Source organism: Saccostrea echinata, unplaced genomic scaffold (assembly GCF_033153115.1).
Source record: "Saccostrea echinata isolate AGI-Se365-2 ecotype Australia unplaced genomic scaffold, CSIRO_AGI_Sech_v1 ptg000040l, whole genome shotgun sequence".
NCBI lineage: Eukaryota > Metazoa > Mollusca > Bivalvia > Ostreida > Ostreidae > Saccostrea > Saccostrea echinata.
Genome location: NW_026889789.1, coordinates 7,009,438 through 7,027,500, shown reverse-complemented (window position 1 = coordinate 7,027,500; position 18,063 = coordinate 7,009,438). Strand labels below are relative to the sequence as shown.

Sequence of the window (18,063 nt, the reverse complement as noted above, 5' to 3'; positions counted from 1 at the left end):
TTTCTATAGCTTTTGCATTACTTTGATTTCTTTAAACTTTTCGGTCTATAACTGTGTATTGTTTATATTTTTCGGTTCACTTCGGTTCACTTGACCTACATTGTTAACCTACATGTATCGCAGTATTTTTACATTTGTACCTTATTGTAAGTTCGTGTTTGTTTTGTAGCTTTTACGATATTTTTGACAACAATAAATCTTTATCTATCAGTCTACGTTGTGTGAATCATTTGGGAGACAGAAAAATAATTTTAATTTTACATACGGCTATTGATGGGTCAGGATGACAAATTGTGTTGTTTGTAATATATTATTCGGATATATAATATACTGTAGGTATTTTAAGAGTGCAATCAGTCATTTTAATTTTAAAATATGGCTATTGATGGATGACAAATTGTGCTGTTTGTAACTTATATTATTCGGATACAGCTAGTATACTGTCGGTATCTTAAGAGTGAAAAAAATACGGGAACAACAAAATAAAACTACGCGGTAATGCATATTACATTCGTTTGTTTGTTTTTTTCTACTGAAAATAAAGATTTGCAGAAAATGTGTTCATTTCATGTTAAATTAAACTCTGTATTGAAATTTTATATTTACCATTCACAATAAAGTGCATTTTATGGATTTTAATCTGATTCCGCTGGAGACGTGAATACTCTTATTTTCTTAGCACAGGCAATTGTTTCTGTAATAATTTTTAATTTTTTCCCAATAGCATACATGTATTTGCTGAAACAAATGCCTTGTAAGATCTCGGTACTCGGTAATTTACCCCCCCCCCCTTCCTGTAAAAGTCCGGCATAATGTTTCTGTTTGATGCATTTTACTAATTAACTTTGCATCATAAACATAGCCTGAATTAATCGAATAAAATTATTTTATTACTAAATCAAAAACAAAATTAATCCGTTTAAGGAAATCAAACACAATTTCATCAATATAATTTAAATAAAAATCAATAAATGAGTTTATATTCCAGTGAGAAAACGAGTATTTTTTCCCCTCTATTTATAATAGCATAATTGTAAAAATCTTTTCATGCTGTAAGAGATTATGAATGGCAAATATGTATTGAGTAATTTAGACGCTAGAAAAATGTTTGTACGTAAACGATGATCGGGAGATTAAATAGGAATTGACAATTATTAATTACCATTGAATATTTCTATCGTTTTATGTAGTATTTGTGTAGTGAGTTTTAACTTAACGTGTTGTGAAAGATTGCGATCCTTAATTTATCTATGATTAATCCCTAATAATTTTAATAATTTTCGAGAGATTCCGAATAGAAAATCCAAATCGAGGCCAAAGCCTGCGAGATTCGTGTACAAAGCGTGTGTGAAACATGTACAAAGCGTTTCGTGCAGCCATTCGTGTAAACCGTGCAGCTTTTTGTGCAAAGCGTTTCGTGTAAACCGTGTAGCGTTTCGTGTAAACATTGTAGCGTTTTGTGCAAACCGTGTAACGAGCGTGTACCGTTCGTGCAGCGTGCGTGTGGGGTAGTAGCACCTTTCAGGGTCTATATCTCACCTAGTAAAAGGGCATGGACCTTCATTTCAGCAAGTTAAAATCCCCCTGACCAAATGATGCTTTGTACCAAATTTGGTTGACATTGGCTCAGTAGTTTTTGAAAAGAAGTCAAAATTGTGTAAAGTTTACAGACGGACGGACGGAGAGAGGGACGGGCGGACGACGGACAATGGGTGATCAGAAAAGCTCAGTTGAGCTTTCAGCTCAGATGAGCCAAAATGAAATAAAATTTCATGTGAATCAATACCAAAAAGACTAAACAGTATAGTTGCTCTGAAAAGAAAGAAAACTGAAAGTTTCATTTTTTCATTTCAAAATAATTTACATAATTGATTAAAAAAAACCTTTTCTTTGACTGTACTTTGAAAAAGAATTTTAAATCATAGATATAATAATTTCCTATCAATATATTTAAACTGTACTATGATTTCATTTTTCACTGTTCGGTATCTTCGCCTTGTCATTTGAGATCAAACTTTTTTGTTGATACATGTATGCATCACCTACTACTTGTATTTCTTTATTAGCTGTACACATGCCCGTAGGAACCGAGGTGCATGGCCTTGTTGCTGATATAAAGCATACTATCAAAAACATAGTTACCTTATGCATCCCCCCAGATAATAACGTCTGAAGACTTTTTTTGTTTGTCAAGGAATTTTTGCTTGATAGTGCCCCCCCCCCCCATCTGAAAATGTTTGGTAGTGCCCTTTGAAAAAAAAGCTCATCTGTTCAAATATCTCAAAATGTCAACAGAATATTAAAAATGTGGGGAAAAATATGCATCACTGGTCAATACTTTATACTTATTACAGTTATACATCAGTGTCCTCTACAAAAATTTAGAATTTTTCAATCTAAATTTGTATATGACAATAATTAATTAAAGGTTGGAACGTTTCTCACAGGAAATACATTTAGCCTACCAAAATAAAGATAGCAAGATGTGTTTGATAAACACAAATACCCTATTTGTGACCATTTCTCATCAAAAGACAATAATTTGAAAGATTTTTAACAGGTTTCAAAATGAGAAAGTAACAGTGAAATTGGATAAGCCTACTACATTTATGGTCGGGCAATTTCCCTTATACCTAACAGAAACATGCCACAAATGTCTTACATAGAATATATAAAGCATGTAACTACCTTGTTGTATTGTACTCAAATTAAAGGAATATCAATGAGAATTCTGATAATGCCCTCTCAATGATACTCTGCTTGTTAACACGATCAAAATTTCATTTACATCTGTAAACATGCATTTTAATGGTAAATCGAGAAGTTAGGCACCCTTTCCCCAGTAAAAGGTACATGTATGAGTAGTTATGATTAATTGACATACATCAATGTTTAACAACAACAAAGTTCATCCATAGTTGCTCAGCGAGAGAAAGGTTCTTTCAAATTAAGATTTTCTTTAATATAAAAATGCAATAGCTTCTACATTATGAAGATTGTTTGAGTGATGTTTACTAGTAAATATCATTTCCTTCTTTTCTGAGTTAGGGATCCTACACCAGCGTCATATGATCACAGTAACAGATAACTCCCAGGCTACACGTAGCAAGGACTGAATGATTATACGAAAGGCGGTCAGTGAGATGAAAAGAAGATCATGAAAATGTTGATGAATTCCTGATATGTTCATATTTTACATAATTAACTACATAATGAAAGTAATCATTTCCTTTTTTTCTCTATTTTTGAAGGGATCTTGGGTTAACATAAACCATGCACACAATGCCCCAATCTCAACAACCTGGAGTCCTTCCTCGCAGAAAAACCAAACCCCGAGAGATTCCGTGTCTGGGTGGCCAGTCAAGCAGACCCTAATGTTATCCCAGTCAGACTGCTGCAGAATTCCATTAAAGCTGTAGTGGGCACACCAAAGATCAGAAATGTTTTTTTTTTAAAACTTATAGCCTTTTGAAATGAATTAGTAAATTTAGAAATAAGTAATAAACTTTTAAGAAATCTCCACTACTTGTAAATACAGAAAAATTCTTTAAATTGTGACTTCCTTCTTTAGAAATGAACCATTTAGGTTGTACAGTAAAACTTGTCTAATCTGAACACCAGCTGAGTGGCCTGTAGTGCTACACAATTTGTGTTCCTCCATGTTGCTATTCAGCTGAGGGCCAGGTTTGGTCAGGAAGGGTAGAACTGTTCTCAGGACTTCTACAGTATTGACTACAACTGTCTGCAGGTACGTATTATATGGCAGAGTTCATGACATGCTTTACCAGCATCGATTTCTTGCTGAGATTGCTGTTTTAAATTAACGTACTTTCACTTTTGCAGGAGGCCCTGGCAATAGTCCACTGAATTGTGTGGCTCCAGATGGATCCCAGATGCCAAGACCTGTCTCTTACAATGGCATTAGACACATGGTTGCAGAGGTGAACATTTTGGTTTCATATAAAGTTAGAAAAGATAATTAAAACAATACATTGAATGTTTATATTTTACCATATATAAATTAGTAAAAAAAAACTTTATTATAGACGTTCATGCTGTAAGACTTTCCTGCAGTTTCTCTGGCCTTAAATTGCTGTATAAACTAAACTTTTCATGATTAAAAATATAAAGTGTGGCAGCCTAGCTTTTTAATTCTCTCATTGAATTGAGTTATTTGATTTTGTTGACAGATTGTGTATGGTGGCTATGTGACAGATTTCTTTGACCAGCAAAGTCTATGTGCCTTGGTGGACTTCTGGCTGTCCTCTGGAGCCCTCAAGAGGGACTTTGAAGTCAAAGGTTGTAATAATTTTGCTCTTGATATCAAAGACTTTTTCTTTGATTTGAATTAGAAATGGCTTCACTCACTTTATTTTGCTTTTTCAAGGGATATGATAATTTTTGTTCACTAAGTATTTTTAGCTTTTCTTCTGTAGTACTTTCTTTAAAGAAAATCAGATAAATGGTTGTTTAAGAGTATTTTTTTCAAGACCTATATATATTGCAGTGAAGTACCGCCACCCACAAGCCTTTTTTAACCGCAATGTGCGACTGAACACACTGATCCAGGCACTGGATGGTGCTCCTAATCAATATCTTGATGTTCCGGAGGGCTGCCATATTCACCAGACCGTAGTGGTAAGTGTCACAGAACAGTTCGACTCATTTTCTCTTTGGTTTCTCACAGCAGATACATTTGAAACATCACCCTTTTCATGTCAATGAAATGCTATGGGATAAATGGGCTTTCCTTTCCTTTATATTCCTCTCTTGTTAGGGTGGTTTGGGATTTGAAAAATCACACTTGCTCATAATATTCATGTGATTGAAACTTTATTCATAGAGACATAAATTTGAGATGGTCCGATACATTTCTATATGCATACCAATCTTTCACTTGTGAATTTGATTAATATTGTTTCAAATTAATGCATTATTATTTTTTGCAAACCATACACAAAATGAATACTTTTGATATTTTATTTGGCGAAAATGAACTAAAATTAAGCTTACTGTATTGAAAGTTTCTATGTACTTCTTAAACCAAGCTTCAACATTTTTATTTAGAGAATTTAAATACAACTCTTTAGGAAGGTGATTTTATTTATGTATATATTCAATAAATTTAGTTTTTTACCTTGTATAACAGGACGAACTAAGTGCGGTAGGCATTAACAGTGTGTTAATAGTGTGACCATAGACCAATAAATTAACATGTGACCAAAGTTAACTCCAAAAAATTCACTGCCTTTAACGGAATGATAACTTGCGCCAATTGTATTGTACATATTATTATACATGTGCTGAATATAAAACCATGTGTACTATTTTAGATATTGTTTTGAAGGCATAAAAAAAATTCAAGGAAATGTTGGAGGAATTTAATTCCATTTGTAGTCTAAAGGAAAGGTATGGAAATGTGCACAATAATTATTTTAAAAACTAAGTTAGGAAGTTGATCCGCATACTTTAAATCAAAGTGCTTTTAAATTTGCATGACTTTGTAAAATGCAGTACTGCTAGTTTAAAATTATCTTAAATGCCATTTTTATAAGATATTTAATAAGTTAAATTTAGGGTGAAGTACATACATATCACTTCACAAAAGAAGCGCAGCTTAGACACTGTCAGATATATATTGCATGCATCATGCCAATCACCTGACAGTGTGTATATTTCACTGTGCAGTATGTATCACAGATGCCTCTAATAAAATCACTTTCCATATTTATCCATTATTGGACTTTTATAAGATGAATGACTTGATTTTTTTCTCTTACACTATTTACATGTAAATTTCTTCAGAAAAAAAATGTTGAAATATGCATACAAAATGAAAAATGCCAAGATTTGACTTGAGTTAAGAACCATTCTTCATTGGTTATAATAAAATCCCTAGAAAAGGTTTTCTTATACATTTTAATACTGTATTGTCAAAGACTAATATTTGCAGTATTTATGCCCATGTCATGATTTCAAACTTGTAATAATGATTAGTTTTCCTTTTGGGTCCTTATTCTTTCAAATTAAATGTAAATTGTGTAGCATTCAGTCATTAAAAAAATTGCTTAAATGTGAAGTCTCACTGTTTTAATGCTATCTGTACATCCCCAGTGTTCACACCCTATAGAGGTAAATAAGAATTTAGAAGACTGTTGTAGATGAGATCTAGCTAGTGATGTAGCAAAATACAGCACTAAAACTAGGAACGATTTACTACAATTCATATTGAGAGACAGAATTGTCCTCCTTTTGTGCTTAGCAATTTCTGTTTGCTATTCTTTTATTTATGTGTGATGCTGGTCTCACTAAGAAGTAGATGTTGAATTCTTAATTTATTAATTACTGGTAGAATTTTGTTTTATTGAATGGGATACAAAGGACTTGGTGGTTTGTGTAAACCTATAGGGTTTAGAATGGCCATTTTATCTGAACATTTTAAACTTGGACTATATTCATAACCTAATTATTCTAGTTATTAATAGTGACAGTAAAATAAAATAAAAGTTTGTGAAACGGGATATACATTGTTTGTGTACCACGTGCAGTGATTTCATAATTGGAAAAAACTTTAACAGCAAATATTGTTATATTGTTAGATCAAATTGGATGTTGTTATTGATACAATGGACTATAATTTTGTAAACTCATTTGTAATGGAATTGATCAGAATAGACCAATCAAGCCCTTCGATACTTAGTAATAAAATTTGAACGGAAATGTAAAGTTACTATTAAGATTCTTGATTAAGAGTAATAAAATTGGGAACTTTGAAGCTGACAAGTAAAAGAGCCTAGGGCTAGAACTCCTGTGGTGCAGAGATGGGGACTGAGTCCATAAATATTATTAATGAAGGTATACCTGGATTGGAGGGTGGTGCCATGTTTGGATTCATATGTCAATGGTCAGACCTACGGACTAGGCGTAGGTGGTATGACAATGTTAAGTCAACCAATGAAAAGTACTTTTATATCCGGCCATGAATACCCACTGAGCACAAAATACCTTGTTTTGCCGGAAAACGGCATTCTATTCTATTCTATTACTCTATCCTTCTTTCTTTCGACCATTCATTAAACATCTATTGACTCTTTGGATTACAATTTGAACTCAAATTTTTTGGACCTTACTTTAATTATTACTTTTGAAGTTTTATTTCTACGCTCTTCTGAAATATTTGTAACGGATCTTAAAAAAACTTCACTATAACCAGAGTGTTGGTCTATTCTGATGTGATTTCAGAAATAAGCATTTAAAAATCTATACGGTCACGGTAGTTTAATTAACTTTTTGAAAAAGATACAAACTTTGTCATTGGCTTACATTTGAGGTAGAGGCACATATATACAGTTTACACTTTCTTATTGAAAACTAATTAATTAAAAAATCTCCATTATTATTTCTGAGAACAAAAGTTTAGTTTAAGTGCATATGGGTAATAACTCAAACTCAAATGCCATTACTCCTTTATTTAAAATGTTTTTCATTTGATTTAGAGGAAAAGGAAAATGTTTTCCTTCCTTCTTTTTTAAAAAAAAATCAAAATTAAATCCTTTACAAATTTGAAGACTTTTATGGACACATGGCTCAATATGAGCAATGAAATCATGGACAATGTAAACTATACAAGATATATTTTTTAATGTGTTTGATAAACCTATATAGCTCTCTCTCTCTCTCTCTCTCTCTCTCTCTCTCTCTCTCTCTCTCTCTCTGAAATTATCCAATCAATCACCACCGATTATTAATAGCTTACACATTGTCCTTTAACATGTATATATAGGATTTTTCTTATTCAAAAATAGTGTTTCTCCTAGTGATAACACGTGCAGTTGTATTGCAGTCATTTATTTAAGTGATACCAAATGTACCAAAATAAGAAGTCATTATAGACATGCTAGGTCATCAATGTGTGAAATGACCAAAAATTTAAGACAGAAAAAATAAAACATATTCATTATTGTAATTAACTTGAAACTTGTAAGACTTATAGATATTTTTTCTTTTGTTAACAGACTTTATTGGGAGATGACCAGTATATCTTCACCAGACTAAACAGTTTTTGACAGCATGCCATTCACCAATACTTTATCCCACAAGATGTTTCCTCGACCTCCCACACCATTTGATGGTAAGTTACAGGGTACCATCTCCTACACCAGTTGATGGTAAGTTACAGGGTACCATCTCCCACACTATTTGATGGCATGTTACAGGGTACTACCACCACACCATTTGGTGGTAGTTACAGGGAACCATCTCCCACACCATTTATGGTAAGTTACAGGGTACCATCTCCCACACTATTTGATGGTAAGTTACAGGGAACCATTTCCCACACCATTTCATGGTAAATTACAGAGTACTATCTCTCATGCCATTTGATGGTAAGTTACAGCTAGAGTGCCACCTCCCACATCATTTGATATAAGTTACAAAGCACCACATGACATTTCCATGATTCTACTTCATTTGATGATAAGTTATAATGCATCTAATGATATTTCCATGACCCCATACCATTAATGGTAAGTTACAAAACACCACATGATATTGTTATGATCCTACAGTATTTGACGGTAAGTTACAGATTACCACCTCCCATACGATTTGATGATTAAGCTACAATGCATCTAATGATATTTCCATGACCCCACACCATTTTAAGATGGTATGTTAAAAAGCACCACATAATATTTCCATGGCCTCATGCAATTTGATGGTAAGTTACAAACATGACATGACATTCCATTAACCATCACATTTTTTGTAAAATTTTATTTACTCCTAGAAAGGGTAGTTTGAGCTAGTGAAGATGGATTGCAAGAGAATGGTTTTTGATGTACATATTCATGCTTCCAGTTGAATTGACTTGTTTGTTTCCACTTCTACTTACTTTTTCTGTAATAAATACTTTTACCTGAATATCAGTCAGACTTCATTTACATGGACTTTATCAGACAGTTTGTCACAATGCCTCTTGCCTTTAATTTCAGGACCTGCCCAGGCTGGTATTAGTAAAACTAGTAACAACCCTTCTGTGGTTCATCAGGGAGTGTTCTCTACAGCCAGCTATGCCACACACAAAATCCGCTTCAAAGACGTGGAACTCTAGCAAATCTGTAACGAACTGCTACAGAAGACTCCGAAGATTGGCAATAGCAGCAAAGTAAGATACTCAAGGACACATCTACATGAAGAAGAGTCATCTAGTTTATCTTCTGATGAATCCTCTCTCTACAAATTTCCTCTGATCCTCTACTGCAAGGTTTCATGTGGGCAATAGTGTTTGGCCAATATATATGTGACCATTTTTTTAAATCCATTTCTTGCTAAAAGGATGCTAGATGTCATGAAGGGTGGGGGCAGGGGTTGGGGGGTGTAGAAGTCCAATTGTTATTAGAGTTAAATGTCAGGGTCAAGACATTGATAGGTTGAAAGTTGTTTGTAAAGTATTTCTTATTTAACTTGAGAGAAAATAGAAGTATGTTTGTAATTCAAACTTCACTTTAATCATAATCATTTCAGTCATTCCGTGAGTTTGTTGTGGAGAAAATCCGTAAACTACCTGGAGACTATCCTATCTTCAATAACTTCGTCATGAAAGAGTGTAAGATTCTTCACCAACTGTTGACAGAAGTCCGACATACACTTACTGTAAGTTTTCACTTATTACAGTGTATGTTTGCCAGTTGAAATTTCCTGTCAGAATAGTCTGAGTAATTTTATGAAATAATAAAACTGTTTAAGTCTAAATTTGATTAGCATACCAGCATGTGATTTTTTTTAAAACTCTACTGAAACACTGCCTAACACATTGTATATATACTGTAAATTTTCTTGATGTCTAAATTATGAACTCAGTACAATTATTTTGTGTTGGTTACAGTTGATATGGAATGCCTGTGAGAACAATGTGATGGGTGACCAGCTGAATGACCACTACCTGTCTGCAGCCGATGACCTGTACCACTTGAGGATCCCCAGGATCTGGTGTAAGATGACCGGCACCACCGCCCGACCCTACACTTCAATGCCGCTCAGTGGCTCCGTGATCTGGAGGACCGCTGGAAACACTTTGAAAAGATTCTCAGCATGGTGTGTATTGTGTACCTGAAGGTGTGGGAGGAGGTGTGGGGGAGTGAAAATTGTTCATAGAATGAAGGAATTCAACAATTTTGAAAAATTACAGAAAGAATAAACAATTTCCATACTTCCATTCTTTATTAAAAATAGCAAGTTTTGAAGATATATTCACTTTTTAAATACTCAATTTTTTAGTACAATATAACAGTCAGCAAAACCTCATTATAAAAGAAAATTCTTAACCTTGTGTTGAAGTCCATGCCATATGCATGCAGCCAAAGTACACAAAACATCTAATCATTAGATCAGCATATAATTATCAGGATTTTTTTGTATGTTTCAGGGAAGAAAGGCAATGCCAGCCTATTGGTTAGGAGCATTCTTCAATCCTAGAGGACTTCTTGCCTTGCTGAAACAAGAAGCAATCAAGAGTTACTGTGGAGATAGATCAGGCAATTTTGAACAGTTCACCTTCCAGACGGACATAACGTTGAGAGATTTTGGACATGTAAGAACTGTATTTTAATATTTGGTTAGATTGTTGAGGATTTGAAAGCTGCTATAGTTAGATTTCTGTTAAAATTGCAAATGCTATTTTGACACAAAATTTAACATGCATTAATTGTTAGAAGCGTATTATAAAATTGATTTTGATATTTTGGAGAATTTTCTTATGATATAAACATCTGAAAAGTATTTTAAAAAGGCATTTTTAAAGCATTTTTGTTTTCTTCTTTATTTACTTCAGCCTCCACCAGAGGGCGTGTACATCCATGGTATCCACCTCTGGGGGTGTTCCATTGAGAACACGACCAATGAATTCCAGGACCAAGCTCCAGACAGAGTTATGCCCCACTTCCTGTCCTCCATCTACAGTGCTACCCGATTAATGAGAAACCCGCCCTACAGGAACCCTCATTCCAGTGCCCACTGTATCCGTCCAGAATAGCGCCACTTGACCCCATCATGGAAATCGACATCAAAAAGGAGGGAATGCCGCCCATGAGATGGGCTCTACGTGGACTCACGGCCATTATCTGGCATTATTAATTAAAAAACTGCCAAAGATGCTATCGTGTATTGTATTAAAAAAATCTAAAATAATGATGTTAAGGAGTGATTTCTTGAAGAAGATCTGACATTTTTTTCTGACTGTGTGATTTATAGAAAATTTCACTGTATGACATAATGCATTACATAGACAAATAGGTATTATTTTTTGCTGAATGCATATCTTATAGTCCGTCCTCATCACCTTTAATCTGTTCTTGCAATGGTTGTGTACAGAGTAGATTTAAATTATTATGGTTGTGTTTCTCTGACAGTGATGCATTAAGTATTTGTTTATACTCTTGTTGACATTGTTGTTTTATTTTTAAAAATATATATTTACTCTATTTTAAAGACTTTTCATGCATATGTGTCAAAATATTGTGTACTGCTGAATTTGATTAAACTTGAACGTTGTAATGTTTTTGTTATTGTGTTGAAACGCGACTCTTAAATGTGAATTATTCTCGAACATTGTTAAATGATTTCATTTTGTAGTTACTAGCTTACAGAGAGATAAACACAGATGTTTCCTTGACCATGTTGACCTCCTGGCCCTGGAATCAATATTCCTACACTGGCCCCTTTGCAATTCAGTGATACCATTCACTTTAGACATCAACACACATATTTGTCCTTAACTTTCTGACTCTGTATTTGCTATTCTTACACTGGTCACCTTGCAACTCTAGAACTGTACCATGTTTGTATTGTTGATCGTTGACATTTGAACATCAATTGAACATCATTTAAACATATTTATTTTTTTTTCTTCTACGTATACAACATCTGTAGCATTTTTGTAACTATGTGAAATATGAAGATAACGACCAGTATTCAATCTCGAAAGTCCAATGAAACGATACAAATTTGAAGCAGAGCAAATACGGACCTCAAAATTTAGAGGTGGGATCAGGTGCCATGGAGGAGTGAACATCCCCTGCCGACCGGTCACACCCGCCGTGTGCTCTTTGTCATAATCGGGTTATAACGGAGAAATCCGTCGACAGTTCAGTGTATAAATAATGGCTTAACAATTAGTATGAAAAACGCCAGTTAGCATTTGACTCAATGATAGGTTGTATGTGCTGACAAGGTCATTGTATCGACCGTAAAACGTGCGAAAAGATGACTTCAAACGACACTGTTGATATCCTTGTTTCATCAACTTGTTTGTCAATAGCTTGCCTCTTGCGTATCGAATCAACTGAGAGACATAAACCCCATATGCAGGTGATAGGGGTATATTGCTACATAAGTAAGGGAAGTTGAGGATTGAAAAGTTGAAGTCATCACGTTTATCATAAAGCTTGGTTGTTAGATTACCATTAACGTCTTTTTCTTGTAAAATATCTAAATATGAAACAGATGTGTCAGAATCTTTGGTATCTTTTATTTCAAGCTCACTGGGATATATCGAGTCGACATATGAATGAAAGTAACTATTGTTAATTGATAATACGTCGTCGATATATCGAAAAGTCGAGTTGAAAGTCACAGCAAGTGTTTTCTTCTTCTCATGTAGAAACTTTTGAATAAATTCCGCTTCATATGAATATAAAAATAGGTCTGCTAATAACGGGGCGCAATTGGTTCCCATGGGAATTCCAACAGATTGTTGGAAGACCTGATCTCCAAAAATTACATAGATATTGTCAATCAGAAACTCAAGCATCTTTTAAATATCAACTTCAGTGTACTTGTGTGTACAATCAGAGTGCTTTTTAACAAAATAATTCTGTAAATGACCAATGACAAGGTATACGTAAGTATATTTACGAGTTCCATTTTTATTGAAAAAGCAGCTGTCTATGATGTCAAAAAGCTTGGACTTCAATTTATCGTGGGGAATGGTTGTATGAAGTGTTGAAAAGTCGTACGTTTTGATGCTATTGATTTTAGTAAAATTTTGTGATTTCAAATTTTCCAAAAGTTCTTTGGAGTTTTTAAGTATCCATATCTGATTTACACCACTTCTCGAAAATACTTTTGTACAGTACTCCTGAAGTTTCTCCTTCATTACAGTAAATATTTTAGTGAGGAGTAAAGAAAGGGGTTTGGTAGAACATTTACTGGAACCCGCTATGTATCTTTGTTTGTAAGGATTTTTATGAAGTTAAGGAATCAAGTAAAGGTATGGTAATTCAAATTCATTTTGATCGTTGGGAATATTGAAAGTATCTAAAACGGACATATGATTTTGAAGAATTTCCTCTTTAGAAAGGGAGGTATGGGTGTAAGTTGGATTTCCATCCGTAGAATTAAATCCTAATTCCTCTAAAATACAATTCAAATAGTGAGCCTTACAAACAAAGACTATGTTGTTACCATGTTACTATGTACTGAGTCACTTTTCTTAAATAAGTATTTAGCTAAGTTTCAAAGACAAAGTCCCAAACATCGAATTTCCATGCCTTGAAATAGTTTATTGTTGTTATAATTTACCAACATTGAAGATTATTGTTATCTAATTATTCTTGGAAGTATGAACTAAATATTTTTAGAATTGAAAACTGCATTCATTAGCATCAAAACAACTTTTAACTGGAAAATTTGACAACTGCGAGGCGATCGGCAGCAATTATATATATATATATATATATATATATATATATATATATATATATATATATATATATATATATATATATATATATATATATATATATATATATATATATATATATATATATATATATATATATATATATATATATATATATATATATATATATCAACGATACATATCTTTTATGAAGCGTAAAACGCATAAAGAGAATAGAATAAATCAGAGTTAATTCTTGTCAAAGAGTGTTATTTCGATGTATAACTGATCTAGTAATTTCAAATAATTTTGTTATATAAGACTCATCTTTGCTATTAATTGGTAAAGTAAAAGATTATAAAACATATAATTGTAGAAACTAGAATATCTACATTAAAAAGAAGAAATAATACATCTATGTGATATCTATGTGTACAAACTTTCTAACGAAATTATGGTTATTTTTAATAAAAAGGATATAGAATAGAAGTTATATAATTCTCGCTTATATCCATGGGCTTGCTTACTCGACAAGTGTGGATAGATAGTAAATCAAACATTTCTACTCGTCAATACATTAAAATCAACCATTCAGAAAAACTAAGTATAAGTGTTATAACATTAGAGATTGTTATTTCAATAGTTGTTACACGTATAAAAATGCTATTGAAAAAATATCCATTATTGAAATAATTATTCCAGTAGTTGTCGTTATTTCAATAGTGGGTGCATCGTTCCAACCACTATTGAAATATCGACCACTATCGAAAAAAGTATTTCAATAGAAGACATTATTTCAATAGCGGTAGTATTATTGCAATCACTAATGAAATAAGGATCACTAATGAAATAATTATTTTAACAGCGGACATTATTTCAAAGTGGTTTTATACGTGTGGCCACCAATGAAATAACATCCACTATTGTAATAATGTTTATACTAACTTCTCTTGAAGTTCTTTTTTTAATGTCTTAAGGAGTAGACGTTGGATTTACTATCCATATTTGTAGTGCAGGTAAACCCATGAATATGAGCGAGAATTTAGTTCCATTCTATCATCTTTATACCAAATAACGATGTCTTTATCAGAAAGTTTGTACACATAGTTATCAGTCTTCTTTCCTCTTTTTAATGTAGATAATCTAAATTCTACCACTATCTGTATTTATGATCCTTTTCTTTCCTAGTCAATGGCAAAGATGAACCTTATATAACAAAATTACTTAAAACTTGCATATATTGCAATTGATTGATTGTCTGTTGGTTTTCGCCGATTCTGACAGATTCAGCAGAAGCTTGCATATAACATTTGCATACTTGTATGAATCAAAGATGTCCGTGTATTACTGGTAATTTCTAGAAAAGAGATGAAAACATAAATTTACACATCATATTCTAAACTCAATAAATTAATATATTATGTTCGAAAAAACAATGAACAAGTCGACCTTTATATATTTTTTTCAATAGTGATTTATTTAATAAGGCTTGCAATGTGGTTTTGTAATTGAAATCATTGTCAGCGACTATTAAGATAATTAGTTCAATCACTATTGAAATCATTATTTCAATCACAATTGAAATCTTTATTTCAATGTGGATGCAACCTGATTTAAGTTTTGAAAGCATTCAAAACCTAATTCGAAATCATTGCTTCAATATAGTGAACGTTATATCAATAGTGGTTGCAATAACCTGTGTTCGGTTAATGCATTTTCAACCACTATTGAAATATTTATTTTAATAGTGAACATTATTTCAATAGTGGTTACAACCTGTGTTTGGTTTTGAAATGCACTCCCAACCACTATTGAAATAATTATTTCAATAGTGGTCGTTATTTCAATAGTGGTTGCAACAGATGGTTCTTTATGGTACCAACGCTTACCGTGACACAGGATCTCGGATTTTAAGGACCCGTGACTTTCACTTCTAGTGCTGGGCGGTAGGAGGAGGAAAAGTCCACAATATCTATATTTACATCTTAGGCGCGGCGAACGAGAATCGAACCCAATTAAGCTGAATATATGTAGACATTCTTAATGTGTCATTTGAAATCCCTTGCATTCCAAATCAAACAACTCTTATTAAATACCTAGTCTGATTAAACCCAGATTCTTGTGATCCGCTCCTTTCTTTTGTGCAACATCAAAACTAAAAAAAAAAAAAGAGGAACGGATCTTCTTGTAGGATTGCTTTTAATCAGATGATTTATGCCTTCCATGATATACAGGTAATTATAATTAAAATGTTTATTCTTAAATTTAAACGGAATTTATTAACTCTAGCTCTGCACTACATTATTATTATTTTATTTTGAATGCATGCACAATATTTAATAGTTTCAGAGATGATCACGAGTTACTGACAAGTCCATAATTTATATTCTTAATATGTATGCAAGAACGGTGTCGGGCCACTTCTCTGTAGAACCGTATATATATATATATATATATATATATATATATATATATATATATATATATATATATATATATATATATATATATATATATATATATATATATATATATATATATATATATATATATATATATATATATATATATATATATTCGTTCTTTATGAAAGTCAGAACCACATAAAACGGTTTCAACAAACAAACGAAGAGAACACGATTAATGTCATAAAATCTGCAATAAATTTAAACTGATTAAGGAGGGGTTCTTCTTATATTGTTCTCATATTTCTTGTATTTAAAAATTAATGAAATTTTCATAGATTCAAGAAGACATTATCACTAAGTGATATTATCAATTAGATTTAATTTGACTGTTTTATTTTAGAAGCAAGGTCAGGTCAAGGTCATTATCTTTTTCCTTGACATTTGAAGTAAAAAATTACCGTTGCTAACCATGAGATGCCAACTTCTATTTTAAAAGATAAAATGTTTTTCATTTTGCACAAAAAGATGTTACCATATCGGGTCTATCAAATAATTCTACCAAATTAATTGACATAATTTAATTTAAATAGATATTGGCTAAACTGAATTTCCTTTGTTTTTCTTAATTTTTTAAGATATATTAGTTATTTTAATATCCTTCTTATATTTAAATACTTCTTATTTTCACTTATGGTAAGAAAGACATAAAAATATACAAAATGATACAAAAGGGTGAATTAAAAAATGACCACCAAACTGAAATTTTTTTTGAAAAATTCAACTACTTATAACATATTTTTTTACTTACGTCATCATATTGCACATGCATTTTAGTTTAAAATCCTGAAGTGGCAATAGAATACACAATTGGATTAAAAAGTTTCAGAATTTTTATTAGTAGAATTTCTTTTGAAAAAAGAATATATCATTATACCTTAAAAGACTTTCTAAAATGCATAATCACAAGAAATTATAGTTTTTTATGCAATAAAATTCCCCAAAATTCACTTTTGTGTCCGTTCAAGTCAATTCTTTAAATCTAAGCCAAAAAAAATGATTTTTATATACGAGTTCTCTTACAGAAAATACTAGATTTTGAAGTGGCCCAATTTTACACTATTGTGTTGCACTCCTGACATCTGATTTGTATTTTATTAAGCACTGTTCTAAAAATTATAACACACAATAAACCATTCTTACTGCACTAAACAATGAAAAATATCAATATTTTGATATTTTTCATTGTTTACGGCAGGTTTTTCATATTTTGAAGACCTTAAAACATTATTATTTGCAAAGTGTAATATATATGAAGTGTATTCAAAAATATATGTGAAATGATGAAAACTATTCCCTGAATAAACTGTTAAATGTCTGTAATTTGTTGATAGACATAGTGTTTTGAATATCAAATAGTATCAAACATTTTTTTCATCTTATTTTTTAGTAAAGATAGTAAAAAAGCATTGGTAATTATAAAACAGTTTTGATGCACTCCTGACTGCAGTAAAATTAAAAACCATAGAACTCAAAAATTCATAAAGTGTTGGCAACATCAAGTGGTAATGAAATTGTGCAATATTTATAATCCAATACTTCATAATTAAAACAGAGGAAAGTATTTAAAATTTGCATTTTATCTGGAATTATTCCCTATTCATGCCAAAAAAACCTAGCTTAAATGTATATTTAGAAGATAAAATATATTTTATAGCATATTTTCCTTTAGAGGACAAACACAGTAACCCACCAGAAAAATTCAACTCATCATTTTTTCTTTATTTTTATTCTTATTGGATGATTTATCATTCTAACATATTTGTTGCACTCCTGACCAAAAGCACTGGGGCCTTTAAAATAGAATTTTGAAGTGAAAATTACATAAGAAGTTGTTTTGTTGTTTCAGTGAAGTTGAGCAGGAATTATTTGAATTTTATGACAATTTTTAGTGTGTTTATTTTTAACGTTAATTTA

General features: G+C 32.0%; 2 pseudogenes; one reads left to right on the top strand and one right to left on the bottom strand.

Annotated features, from left to right (window-relative positions):
• LOC133200610 (dynein axonemal heavy chain 8-like) overlaps positions 1-11,556 on the top strand; it is an 11,812-nt pseudogene extending 256 nt beyond the window's left edge.
• The window catches only part of LOC133200611 (dynein axonemal heavy chain 8-like), a 123,867-nt pseudogene that overhangs the window by 33,800 nt on the left and 72,004 nt on the right, over positions 1-18,063 (bottom strand).